This window comes from Scyliorhinus canicula, chromosome 7, assembly GCF_902713615.1.
Source record: "Scyliorhinus canicula chromosome 7, sScyCan1.1, whole genome shotgun sequence".
Classification (NCBI taxonomy): Eukaryota; Metazoa; Chordata; class Chondrichthyes; order Carcharhiniformes; family Scyliorhinidae; genus Scyliorhinus; species Scyliorhinus canicula.
In genome coordinates, this window is record NC_052152.1 from 191,946,492 (window position 1) to 191,958,913 (window position 12,422).

Sequence of the window (12,422 nt, forward strand, 5' to 3'; positions counted from 1 at the left end):
AATGCACCAGATATCACGTGAGATATTGGAGACAATGCAATCGGTTTTTTTTCAACGTGGGCATTAGCTTAATAGTAGTTCTGCTTTATATTCGTGGGATATTTCATCAGTAGAGGTAGTGTAAGGTGAGGTGTAAGGAGGAAACAAGTGACACTTAACTCGTGGGTGAGATTTTAATTTACTAAAACCCATTCACTTTCTGGGTTACAATCAAGGAGCCATAAGGGGCGAGTGAATCATGAGGTTAGAAGTTAATGAGTTGGTATATTTTTCCCATATACATTTTGTAAGCTGTATATTTAATTAATACCAGACATACATTTATTTCCCTATAATTATTTTAATATTTATAGTGGTATTATGTAGTTAGATCCATGATTCATGGAAGGAAACAAACAATATTAGGACATGATGTTGTAGACAGTACTTCCTGTATTTACATTTAATACTCAGAGTCATGGAGTCATAATACTTCTGTTCAAAAATACAATTTGAGCATTGTAAGATCAAAATAACAATGAGGTCAGTCACTTAAACACACGTCTTGGCAGTAATATGGGTAATCAAACAAATTAATAGTTTTAATCCTCTTCTTAACTCCACAATGCCTTCTTGAAGTGAAATTCATAATTAATTCATTCAGAATCTAGATTTGTTGGAATCAGTCCTTTATTATTAAGCCACGAAAACAAAACCTTGCACTAACTTACAATCTTTATTTGATACAAATTCTTGATTCTCATATTGCTCTGCAATATGTTGCTGCATATTGCAAAGCAAAAGGTCAGTTTAACAGATCTTGTAATTACCTTTGGCAACCGTATGGATGCTCAAAAGGTGTCCTGTATACATGACTACTACTGTTGTACTGAATACCTTGCATATTTGATACCTGAATGCCATTTGTATACCTGAACTTGTGATTTGTAGAATTGATGCCACTGTCATATATTCAAAGGCTCTGTCGTCATTCCCTTCCTATAATACTCCAGGTAACTGGTGGGATTGTCTTCATTCTCAAAACCATATATCTTGTATATCCTATTATTACATAGAATCAGATACACAGAACATTCAATGTACTGAATACTCTCTCTATGCCAAATTCCTTACACTGATCACTGTACATACCATCCAGTGACAATGTCCTGAATGCCAGCTACATTCTTTATGTATTGTCACTGTACCAAATGCCTCATCAACCTAACTATTGTTTTGATTCCCTGCCCCAAAATCAATAAATGCATCCAATATTTTGCACTGAGCATACCCAACTCCTTAAATACACCCCTTCCATAAATGAGGGATTGAGAGAAAGCTTGTGTCGACTATAAACATGGACACAGAGCAATTGTAGATTTAATGATGTTTTTCACCAGTACTTGGGTACTGGTTTAGCTCACTTGGCTAGATAGCTGGTTCGTGATGCAGAGTGAGGGCAGTAGCATGGGTTCAATTTCCATACAGGCTGAGGTAATTCATGAAAACGCTGCCTTCTCAACCTTTCCCCTTGAGCGGTAGCACAGTGGTTAGCACAGTTGCTACACATCTCCAGGGTCCCAGATTCAATTCCCAACTTGGCTTACTGTCTGTGCGAAGTCTGCACGTTCTCCCCGTGTCTGCGTGGGTTTCCTCCGGGTGCTCCGGTTTCCTCCCACAGTCCAAAGATGTGCAGGCTAGGTGGATTGGCCATGATAAATTGCCCTTGATGAGCCAAATGGCCTCCTCCTGCACTGTAAATTCTATGTGTGGTGATCCTCAGGTTAAACCACCGCCATGCAGCTCTCCCCCTCAAAGGGGAAAGGATTATCGGGGACTATGGTGACTTTACTTTACTTAGATGTTCTTCACCAAATGTTCACACTGAATGCACTGCAAACTCACCTTTGTGATTACCTGTACCACACAGCTGCCTATATTTAAAAGTGTGCTCAATTATGTTCTGATGGAGGATACACACCTAAAATGTCAAAAGCACGGTAGCCGTGGTTAACACTGTTGCTTCACAAGTGGCACAGTGGGTTAGCCGTGCAGCTTCTCGGCGCTGAGGTCCCAGGTTCGATTCTGGGTCACAGTCCGTGTGGAGTTTGCATATTCTCCCCGTGTTTGTGTGGGTTTCGCCCCCACCACCCAAAAATGTGCAGGCTAGGTGGATTGGCCACACTAAATTGCCCCTTAATTGGAAAACAAAATGAATTGGGTACATTAAATTTATTAAAAAGAAAAAAAAACACTGTTGCTTCACAGTGCCAGGAGGATGGGTTTGATTCCCACTTGGGTCACTGTCTGTGCGGACGGAGTCTGCACGTGCTCCTTCTGCATGGATTTCCTCCGGGTGCTCCGGTTTCCTCCCACAAGTCCCGAAAGAAGTGCTTGTTAGGCGAATTGGACATTCTGAATTCTCCCTCAGTGTACCCGAACAGGCGCCGGAGTGTGGCGAGTAGGGGGATTTTCACAGTAACCTCATTGCAGTGTTAATGCAAGCCAACTTGTGGCACTAATAAGGATAGTCATTAAAAACCCACTCTCCTCCAGCCAGATGTTGGTTCCTTGCGTTTCACTTCAAGCGTTTTGCTGCTTTATTGCAGTTTTATTTGCCCTGCGGTAGATTAAATCCGTCCCCTTACTCCCCAGTACCCTGCTGCCAGCCTGCCCAAACTAGCAGGCTGGCAGCAGCAGCCAAGGACTGCAGGCGGGGGATGGGATGAGGACAACAACTCCCAGGCCGCACTGCGGCGCGCGTGCGCACTGGCGCGGCCCGCCTCCCTCCCTGGGAGTGTTCGAGATTTAAATAAACAAGGCGCAACATGGCGGCGCTTTTACTAGGCTTATTTAGGGAAACGAAGGTCAGGATACTGGAATGTTCCTCCGAGTAACAGCCAGCGCGGGTGAGTTGGTGCGGCTGAAACGGGGAGGTTGATGGGTGAGGTAAATGGTGTTTTTATTTTTTGTGTAAAGTGGTTATTTTTTTTTAAATTTACACATCCCCCTCCTCCCCTTCTTTGTGGAGAAGCCACTACCTCCCTCTCACCCTCCACCACCGGGCCCGCCCTCAACCCCGTCCGTCCCGGACTGAAGTTCACCTGAGAGCCTCCAACTAACCTGTTAACGGGAGGAGGGAGGGAGCGGGTGGAAAGGCTGCCCCCACCCAAATACATGCCCTCACCCAAATACATGCCCTCCCCGGCCACCCTCCCCGGAGGAGTCCGCCCAGCCCGGCCTCGGCGCTTTATTTTTTTGTTTTTTCTTGAGTCTTGGTTCGGGACAACTTAATGACTGAGGCCGAACTTGGGAGCCCGGCTCCCGCCCCCGCCTCCAGCCCATAGGCTGCCCGCCCCGAATCCTGGACCCCCCCCCCCCCCCCCCCCAGACCGTCGCCATAGCATTTTGTCCCCTGTCAACGTTAGGGGTGATGGTGGGTGGGGGGGAAAGAGATTGATTTATTTAATCCCGATTGTGATTGTGTTTTTTTTTTAATGGCATTTCTTCCTGTAAAAAAAAGATGCATAATGTCACCCTCCGCTCTGTCAGTCCCTCTGCATGCCTGTAATGTGCACTGGAAAAAAAATTGTGGGAAGGACCTCTCCATTAAGTGCTCCACCACCACGATTTAAAACGTGTTTCTGGAATGCATTCGGATGCCCGCAGCCGTCTTGCTAAGTCCTGCCATGAATATGCTTGTTAAAATTGAAAGGTTGTAACGAGGCAGCTGTATCCTTACTCTTTTATTTTTAGCAGCATGTACACTGCCAGTTTTCACGTTTTTCTTTGCGCGTTTAAAGTCTTATGTTAGCATCATTTGCAGATGCGTTTCTCTCCCCCCCCCCCCCCCCCCCCGGCTTTCATCTGCATTTTTCCGTTTACCTCGCTGTCATAAATGTGACCTGTGTTGGGTGCGATTCTAGTGGCTAATCGTCTTAATGCTGAAATGGTTATCCTTCGGGACACTCAGTGAGAGAGCGAGTGTACAGAGGAAGGGGTGGCGTTGGTCCCTGAAGGTAAAACTAAAGTGTTCACATCTGCCCCTGTGCTTTTTGAATAGGACTACTAGATAACGACTGGGAGTGGGAAGCCTGTTTTTATTCATGTTATCCTGACCCCGATGCTGCAGAAGCTAACCACCTATTACCACTTTTGCTCTGGCTGAGATTGTTTAACCCCTGAATAGATCAGAAATTGAACCGAGGGTGTTCCTAATCAATACAGCGTGGCTCACTTGCCCATTGCAGACTCAGTAAAACAGATGTGGTTGCGAGATTTTCAAATTAGCTCCACCGTCTGAGGGGATCCCAGGAAATCACCAAGGTCATCCAGTTTCTGTCAATCGTTTCAGATTTCTGTATTTCTCTTTCTTGATCTGCTAGCACATTTCCATGTTTTATGTAATGTTTTCCTTCGGGTCATTAAGATGAGTGTGTGTCAATATTTGTAAGCGATCTTCCACACAAGTTTGAAATCAGTTTTATGGGTAGAATATTTACACGAACCAAAATAGTGTATAATTATTAAGAATAGGTTTTGGTCGAATATTGTGTTTTCTGTACGTTTAGAATTGTTACCAAGTATGGAGCCTGAAAGCTGATGTGGAAAATGAACAAATTCAATCTCTGTTCCTGCAGTTGAAGTGGTTCTGTGCTAGCCAACTGAAAAATATCTTGCTCTATATGATGGACGCACGCTTAAAACACAGACGACATAACTTGACAAGCTATTTTTGGAAGACTTGCTCAGAGGTCGCGAGAATGAATTGTTATATGCTGTTGGTAATTTTTTTCAACTCTGAATTATTTGCGTTATGACGATTGACTTCGGTTGTAATTTCCGGCCGTTGTCGATTTGTAAATACTACAGTACCCAAGCGTGTTTAATTTTAAATCGGCGATTATACGTGCAGTTTTGTGCATTAGAAGAGCGCAACGTTGTTTGTTGAGAAAGATAATTCAACGTGACAGCTCCTTGATGGCTTGCTTCTAATTGTGGACGTGCAGGCTGCAGTCGGATAGGCTGATGTGTTGTCGTCGAGTCTGGTGACAGCGTGCAGGGGGACTTCTGCTATTGGCTTGTTTGCTGATAGCATTCGTAAGCCGCTATCATTGGTGTGTTTGTTGAGACCCTGTTGATAGACAGCTGCTAACGTACTGGTGGGTCTGACATCTACATCTTGTTTGGATGCCATTATTGGCAGGCCTGTTAGAAGGGCCTGAAGCTACTTTCCATACAACATTAAGCTAAATGTTTGGTATTCTGGCGTGTTCAGTATTTCCGTGCAATGTGTCTGTTCAAAATCCTCACCTGACATTAAGTATCTTCTTTCTGGTTTAGCTAGTTTATTTAAAGGTACTGAACTATTTTACACTTGGGATCAAACACCTTTTTAGATGACGATAAGGTTTGTGGCGGCATTCATTTGAACTGAATGCAATTTCTCTGGCTGTTTTCTGTATACTGAAAAGTGAAAGGACAAAATGAGAGGTAGACAGGACAATGCCAGTTTAGACATCAGATGAATACCCGATTAGACTAGATAGATTTAATGTGAATGTGTGTGAAATATGCGTGCCAAGAGAAGTGCTAAAATTTAGAATGCAATGTTAACCTGTCCTTGATTGGAACCAGTTGTTTTCCTTTCTGCAGTGCACTTGCTGATTTTTTTTTTCTCCAAAGCTGGCATTAAAGAAAAATGACATGTTGTAACGTTTTTACTACTAGCAGGGGAAAAATCGTTTTCATGTCTTGGGTGTCAGCAGTGCATTTATTAAATGTCTGAACAAAACTATAAAACACTTCTATTACACTTTTTGATACTCCCAAGGCTGGTGCTGCAGATGGCCTGGGTGTGTTTTTCTTTTTTATAATGGTGGTTGCTAAAACATTTTGCGGAACGGGCTCTCCCTCCAGCCTGACGTAGCTTCGCTTTTGACTTAGGAATGGTTGGGTTGTGCATTTGTGTGCCAGGTAAGGGGTTGGAGGTCAATTTCCCCATCCCTTCAGATTGTGTTAAAGGCTCTGGGTCAAACTACCAACTGACTGCAACTTCCATACAGTTGATACGTCAGCCTGGAATAGCCAAGAATGTTGTTATAGCAACCCCACTAGACGACCTCGCGTAGTGTTCAGAGTGACTGCCGTTACTACTATCAAGTGGTTAGGAAGAGCTAGCTGGGTTACAGTGTCTGCAGCCACGTGGGTGCATGAAAAAAATATTTCTGGTTGGACCTGTTTTTCAAATTTTGTGCAAGTTCATTCTACCTAAAAGATGGGATGACCACATAGATGAATATTGACGTCTTCCTGCGGTTTGGTTTCTGGGTGCAGTTTGCGTAACAAAAGAGATTTAAAAATAATAATACAGCATCGATGGGCATGATGTTCCAGAATATTTTATTGGTCTGTTATGTCTATTTGAAAGTTTTTAAGCTATTTTGCACCCAGGTCTGTCTGAGGTATTAAAACTCAAATGTTTAGTCTCTGACTGAATATTGCTTTTATTTTCCATTTGAAATTTGTAGTGGCTCAAGACAATAATTTAACCCTTTAAGAAATTCAGCAGTACTTCACCAAAACGGAACCAGGTTCCAATTTGTTAGAAAATAGTAAAATAAGCAGTATTTGGTGTATTTTAATATCACGGGCATTTTAGCATGCAAACACATTAGGGCTCTTAAAACTAAATGAGCACCTGATGACTATTACTTGTGCCATTATCTAATCATCGCCCCATTTGTGACCTCCTTTTCTTCTGTTTCCTTCCTTCATTGCTTTACTCTGTGCACTGCCCATGGCATTTAAAATATAGCGAGCCTGTGAAATGGTTGATTTGAAATGTGGCAACAGATTATGCACAAGCGTGGTGAATTTCTGCAGTGGGTGACGGTCGGTGTAGTAAGAGTTATTTTACTGAATTGCTTGCTTGTCACTGCTATTTATAACGCAATTGTTGTTTGAAGACAAGAAGCAAAGCATACATGCAAATCTGTTTACAAGTTTTGGAATGTATAAACAGTATGGCTTAAGGATGTAGAACCAAAAAAAACATGATTTGTATCAGTTAAGCAATTTTGTGTGTTTTATGGGGCTGCTATCCTTTGTTTATGTGAATATGATAAGATAGGTTAAAAACACATGTCCCAAATACTGAAGATCACTTGTGCAGTTTCTGAAATGACCGGGTTTTATTGGTTCTGAAATACTTAGAATCATAGAATCATATATGGTGCAGAAGGAGGCCATTTCACCCGTTGTACCTGCACCAGCTGTTTGAAAGAATTATCTAGTGAGTTTCACTTTCCCCATAGCCTTTCAAATGTTTTCTTTTTTTCTTTATAACATTTTCAAAAGGAAATTGAATATATTACTATTCAATCTACTTCCACACCAACCTTTCAGAAAATGTAATCCAGATCTTAACGTTGTTTTCAATAATTTGCTTTATCATGGTTGTTTACATTGATATATAGAAGATAGGAGGAGGCCTTTTGGCCCTTCAAGCCTGCTCCACCATTTATCCTGATCATGGCTGATTGTCCAACTCAATAGCCTAATTCTGCTTTCTCCCCCATTACCTTTTGATCCCATTTGCCCCAAGTGCTATATCTAGCCGCCTCTTGAATATTCAATGTTTTAGCATCAAATATTTCCTGTGCTAATGAATTCCACAGGCTCACTCTTTGGGTTAAGAAATGTCTCCTCATCTCTGTCCGAAATGTTTTACCCTGAATCCTCAGACTGTGTCCCCCTGGTTCTGGCCATATCCACCATCTTCCCTGCATCTACCCTGTAGTCTTTTCCTTCTCTATCCATATTATCAACTGATGAGCATTTTGGAGCTGAAAGTACTGGTCATAAATCATGGTAAATTTCTATTTTTACAAGGAAGTCCATACATTGCTAAATTTAAGTTATATTTATATCAATGTAAACTGAACCCTCTCGTTCAGAATCCATGTAGTTTAAGAAACTGTCTTTCAATGAATCTGATTACGGTTTAACTTAGCTTGAACTAAATTAATAGGTACCCTGGGTACAATCCTCACAACCTGTGTTCACAAATATTATCCATTTTTCCTCCTTTCTTCAGTTTCCTGGCATGGGGGGTGGGGTGCATAGCCTACAATAAATGTTGGTTTGTGACTTACTTGATGTCTTATTTTTATTATATTCCTCCATCAACAAAGTGTTAATTAATTTAGTAGATTTGTGTATTATATTCTGAATTTCAATTATTAAAATGTAAACTTGTTTAATGAGAGATTGATTTGAAGCATGCAGAACCTGTTTTTGGAATAGGAACATTCTTTCACTACATTGCAGGTTTCACAACACAAATGCATATAAAATACAATTTAAATTCATTTTTACAGATGGGCAGAACGTTTGTAAAAGATGGCGGCATCTAATGAGAGTGATTGCAGTGTGTATGGTGGGAATTGCATTTCACTTTGCTGTCAGTGAAAACAGATCATGGAACTCGTGCCATGTTTTAGCTTGGGTAATGAGATGCATGCTGATGTTGGATATGTGTAGTTATTTTTTTAGTATTTGAACTTTGCATAGGCTATTGTGAGGCTTGTTGAGAAACATTTAATCTGCTTAGCTGTGTAAATAGCTGACAGTGTAAAGAAAACTGCATCGAAAAGTGCTGCTTCAGCGAAATTGGGGTTGAACATTTGCGATAGGATTGATATGCATTTAAAAAATACAAGAGTTCTCATCCGCAAAAATCTACTAAATGATTAAAACTACCATTAGTCAAATGGCAAAAAGCAATTTACTTAATTTTTATGATTGTTGCCAACCCAAGTAAAGTTGATCATTTTGTTTGGTCCTTTTAGTTTTTTTCTTATAAATTTAGAGTACCTAATTATTTGTTTTTTCAATTAAAGGGCAATTTAGCATGACCAATCCATCTAGCCGGCACATCTTTGGGTTGTGGGGATGAAACCCATGCAGACATGGGGAGAATGTGCAAACATCACACGGAAAGTGACCCAGGGCCGGGATTTGAACCCAGGTCCTCAGCGCCGTAGTCCCAATGCTAACCACTGTGTCACGTGCTGTCCCCTGGTCCTTTATTATTAATCTGATGTACAGAATTTTCCTAACCTGGAGTCAAACAGTTTTTTAAAAAAAGGTTGCATTAGGTGTCTATTTTGGGAAACTGCCAATTTATTATTTATGATGTCTGACACGAGTCTATTAAGAAAAGTTGTGGGGAAAAAATTTGGTTGGTACTGAACATTCACCATTAAGTGAATGTGAAACTCAATGGCTCAATATAATAGAGGCTAAGTGCATGGTAAAAATCCACAACCGCCCCATCATCAAACCATTACTGAAACCACCTCTTTTCCCCGAAAAATAAATGTTACTGCATCATTGTAATGTTTCAGTTCTTCTTGAATCAAACTTTTTCCATAGAATTCCTATAGTAGGCAGCACGGTGGCGCAGTGGGTTAGCCCTGTTGCCTCACGGCGCCGAGGTCCCAGGTTCGAATCCCGGCTCTGGGTCACTGTCTGTGTGGAGTTTGCACATTCTCCCCGTGTTTGCGTGGGTTTCGCCCCCACAACCCAAAGATGTGCAGAGTAGGTGGATTGGCCTCACTAAATTGTCCCTTAATTGGAAAAATGAATTGGGTATTCTAAATTTATAAAAAGAAAAAAAAAAAGAATTCCTATAGTGCAGAAGGAAGCCATTTGGTCCATCGTGTTTGCACGCACCCTCTGAAAGAGCATTCTACCTAGGCCCAATCCCTGTAACCCCGCATATTGATCATGGCCGATTCACCTGACCTGCACATCTTTGGACTGTGGGTGGAAACCCATGCAGCCATGGGGAGTACGTACAAACTCCACACAGACAATACTTTGACCGATGCTTCTGAATCCTTCTGTCCTGTGAAATTGTGTGACTGTGACCAGGTAAACATTCCCTCTTTGTCCTTCCTGACCTGTATACAGCCTTTGACAGTTGACCACACCATCCTCCTCCAATGTCACATCTGGCTGGGTGTGACTGTTCAGACATGGTTTCATTCTTATCTACCTACTTGTTGCCAGAGAATCACTTGTATTGGCTTTCCTTTCTGCTCCTGCACCACTGCCTCTGATGTCGCCCAAGGATCGATACATGGCCCCTTCTACTTTGAACTACATGCTGCCCGTTGACAACTTCATCTGAAGGCATGGTGTGAGTTTTCACATGGCGGCTGACAACACACCCAGTTCTATCTCACCACCACTTCTCTTGGACGACTCCTCTGTTGCTAAATTAGCAGACTTCTTAGTTAGCAGACCGCTTATCTGTCATACGGTACTGGATGAGCAGACATTTCCTCAAACTAAATGTTGGGAAGTCTGAAACTCTTGTTTTGGTCCATACTCCAGACTCCATTCCCTAGCCACTGGTGCTATTCTTCTCCCTGACAGCAATCCAGAGATTAAGCCAGCCAGTTTGTAATCTTGGTGTCACATTTGATCCTGAGATGCACTTCTAGCCGGTCATTCGTGTAATCACCCAAGAACACCTATTTTCATCTCCATTATATCATCTGACATTTTTCCCTGTCTTAGCTCATCTGCTGAAACCCTCATCCTTGTCCCCTTTAGCTCTAGACTTGACTATTCCATAATGATCCTTTTAAAAATAAATTTAGAGTACCCAATAACTTTTTTTTCTCAATTAAGAGGTAATTTAGAGTGGCCAATCCACCTAGCTTGCACGTCTTTGGGTTGTGGGGTGAGACCCACGCAAACACGTAGAGAATGTGCAAACTCCGTAAGGGCAGTGACCCAGGGCCGAGATCGAACCCGGATCCTCAGTGCCGTGAGGCAGCAGTGCTAACCACTGCTCCACCGTGTCGCCCTATTCCAATATAATCCTGGCTGGTGTCTCAGTGTGCCCTCTGTAAACATGAAACGCTGCGGTCCCTATCTAACTTGCAACAAGTCTGGCTCACCTATTGTCCCATGCTAGTTGACTTCCATTGGCTCCTGGTGATGCAACATCTTCATTTTAGAGTTCTCATCCTTATTATTGAATCCCTCCATGACCTTGACCCTCCTTAGCTCTGCAATCTCCTCCAGCACCAAAGCCCTCTTGAGATATCTATGCTCCTCTAATTATGGCCTCTTGTGTATTTTCAATTATAATCGCGCCACCTTTCGTCATAACTTCAATGCCTAGGCCTGAAGCTCTAGAATTCCTTCCATATAACTCCATTTCTCTATTTCTCCTTTAAGACACAAGCCTACGTCTTGGACCAAGCTTTTGGGCATCTCACCTAATATCTCTTTATGTGGTCTGTGTCATGATGCTCCTGTGAAGGGCAATGGGATGGGATGTTTTATGTTACATTAGAAGTGCTAAGTAAATATAAATTATTGGGAACTGGGTGTTACTTGGGCTCATTGAAGAAGCAAAGTGTTTATCCAATATTTAATACGTGTGAATCTGTTTTAATTTTACACTAATATTCAACTTGTGAATTGGCATTGATGCCCAAACTGACTCCCAAATGCATTGAGATGATCCTCTAGGGATTATAATTATTCCTCCCTGCGGTGTCAGACTGACCCTTGAATGTGAATTAAAAAAAAACAATTCTGGGCCCTTTTATAAATTTATTAAAATATACGTTTATTTTTAATATGCATTTCCATTATAGTGGCGACAGTAATTTCAATAATGTAAATATAATGTAAAAGCACCATTCAACACTGGTTTTGGCTCTCCGATGTGAATTTAAATCTAGCCCAGATTAGTGTAGGATCCTTTTCATTTGCTAGTTGTAAGGTCCCTGTTTTTGGACAGTGTTTTTTTTTAAGTTAGTCTCAGGATGCGGGTGATGCTGGAAAAGCTGCATTTAACAGCTTACCTCTAGCATCCTGGAATATGATAGGCCTTCTCCACGAATTGCTGCAGTCAGCAAACTGATGGTACTTCCACAATGATGCTAAGTATGAGAATTTTAGGTCACTTACCCAGCAGTAATGAAGGAGTGACAGTAGATCCATAGAATCCCTACAGGGCAGATGGAGGCCATTCAGCTCATCAAGTCTGCTTCGATCCTCCCAAAGAGCACCGTACAGTGACCCACTTCACTGCCCTATCTCTGTAATCCCATCTAACCTGCACATTTTTGGACTGTGGAAGCAAACCGGAGCACCTGGAGGAAACCCACGCAGACATTGGGAAAACATGCAAACTCTGCATGGACAGTCATCCAAGGTCGGAATCAAACTTGGGTCCCTGGCGCTGTGAGGTAAGGAGTGCTAGCCACCTTGGCGCACAAGTCCGTATGATTGCGTGACTTGAAGATGACCGTTTGAAGTAATTTTTCTTTGAAATTACCTTAGTGTTTCTTGGAGATTGCAGGGGAAAGGTGTACTACGGAAGTAATCTAAGTGAGGTGCTGCAGTGCATT

The 12,422-nt window shown here is 42.1% G+C and overlaps 1 protein-coding gene across 8 annotated transcripts in view; it reads left to right on the forward strand.

The window, feature by feature from the left end:
• The first annotated feature begins 2,766 nt into the window (after positions 1–2,766).
• Positions 2,767–12,422, forward strand: part of LOC119969648 (nuclear receptor coactivator 3-like) — a 289,402-nt gene continuing 279,746 nt past the window's right edge. For 4 of the 8 annotated variants that reach the window (XM_038803571.1, XM_038803581.1, XM_038803575.1 and 1 more), the window contains exon 1: positions 2,767–2,888. The gene's annotated coding sequence lies outside the window, so the exon portion shown is untranslated. Of the gene's footprint in view, positions 2,929–3,883; positions 3,999–12,422 lie in introns of those variants that run through there. The other 4 variants (XM_038803573.1, XM_038803574.1, XM_038803580.1 and 1 more) reach the window with 4 other exon arrangements.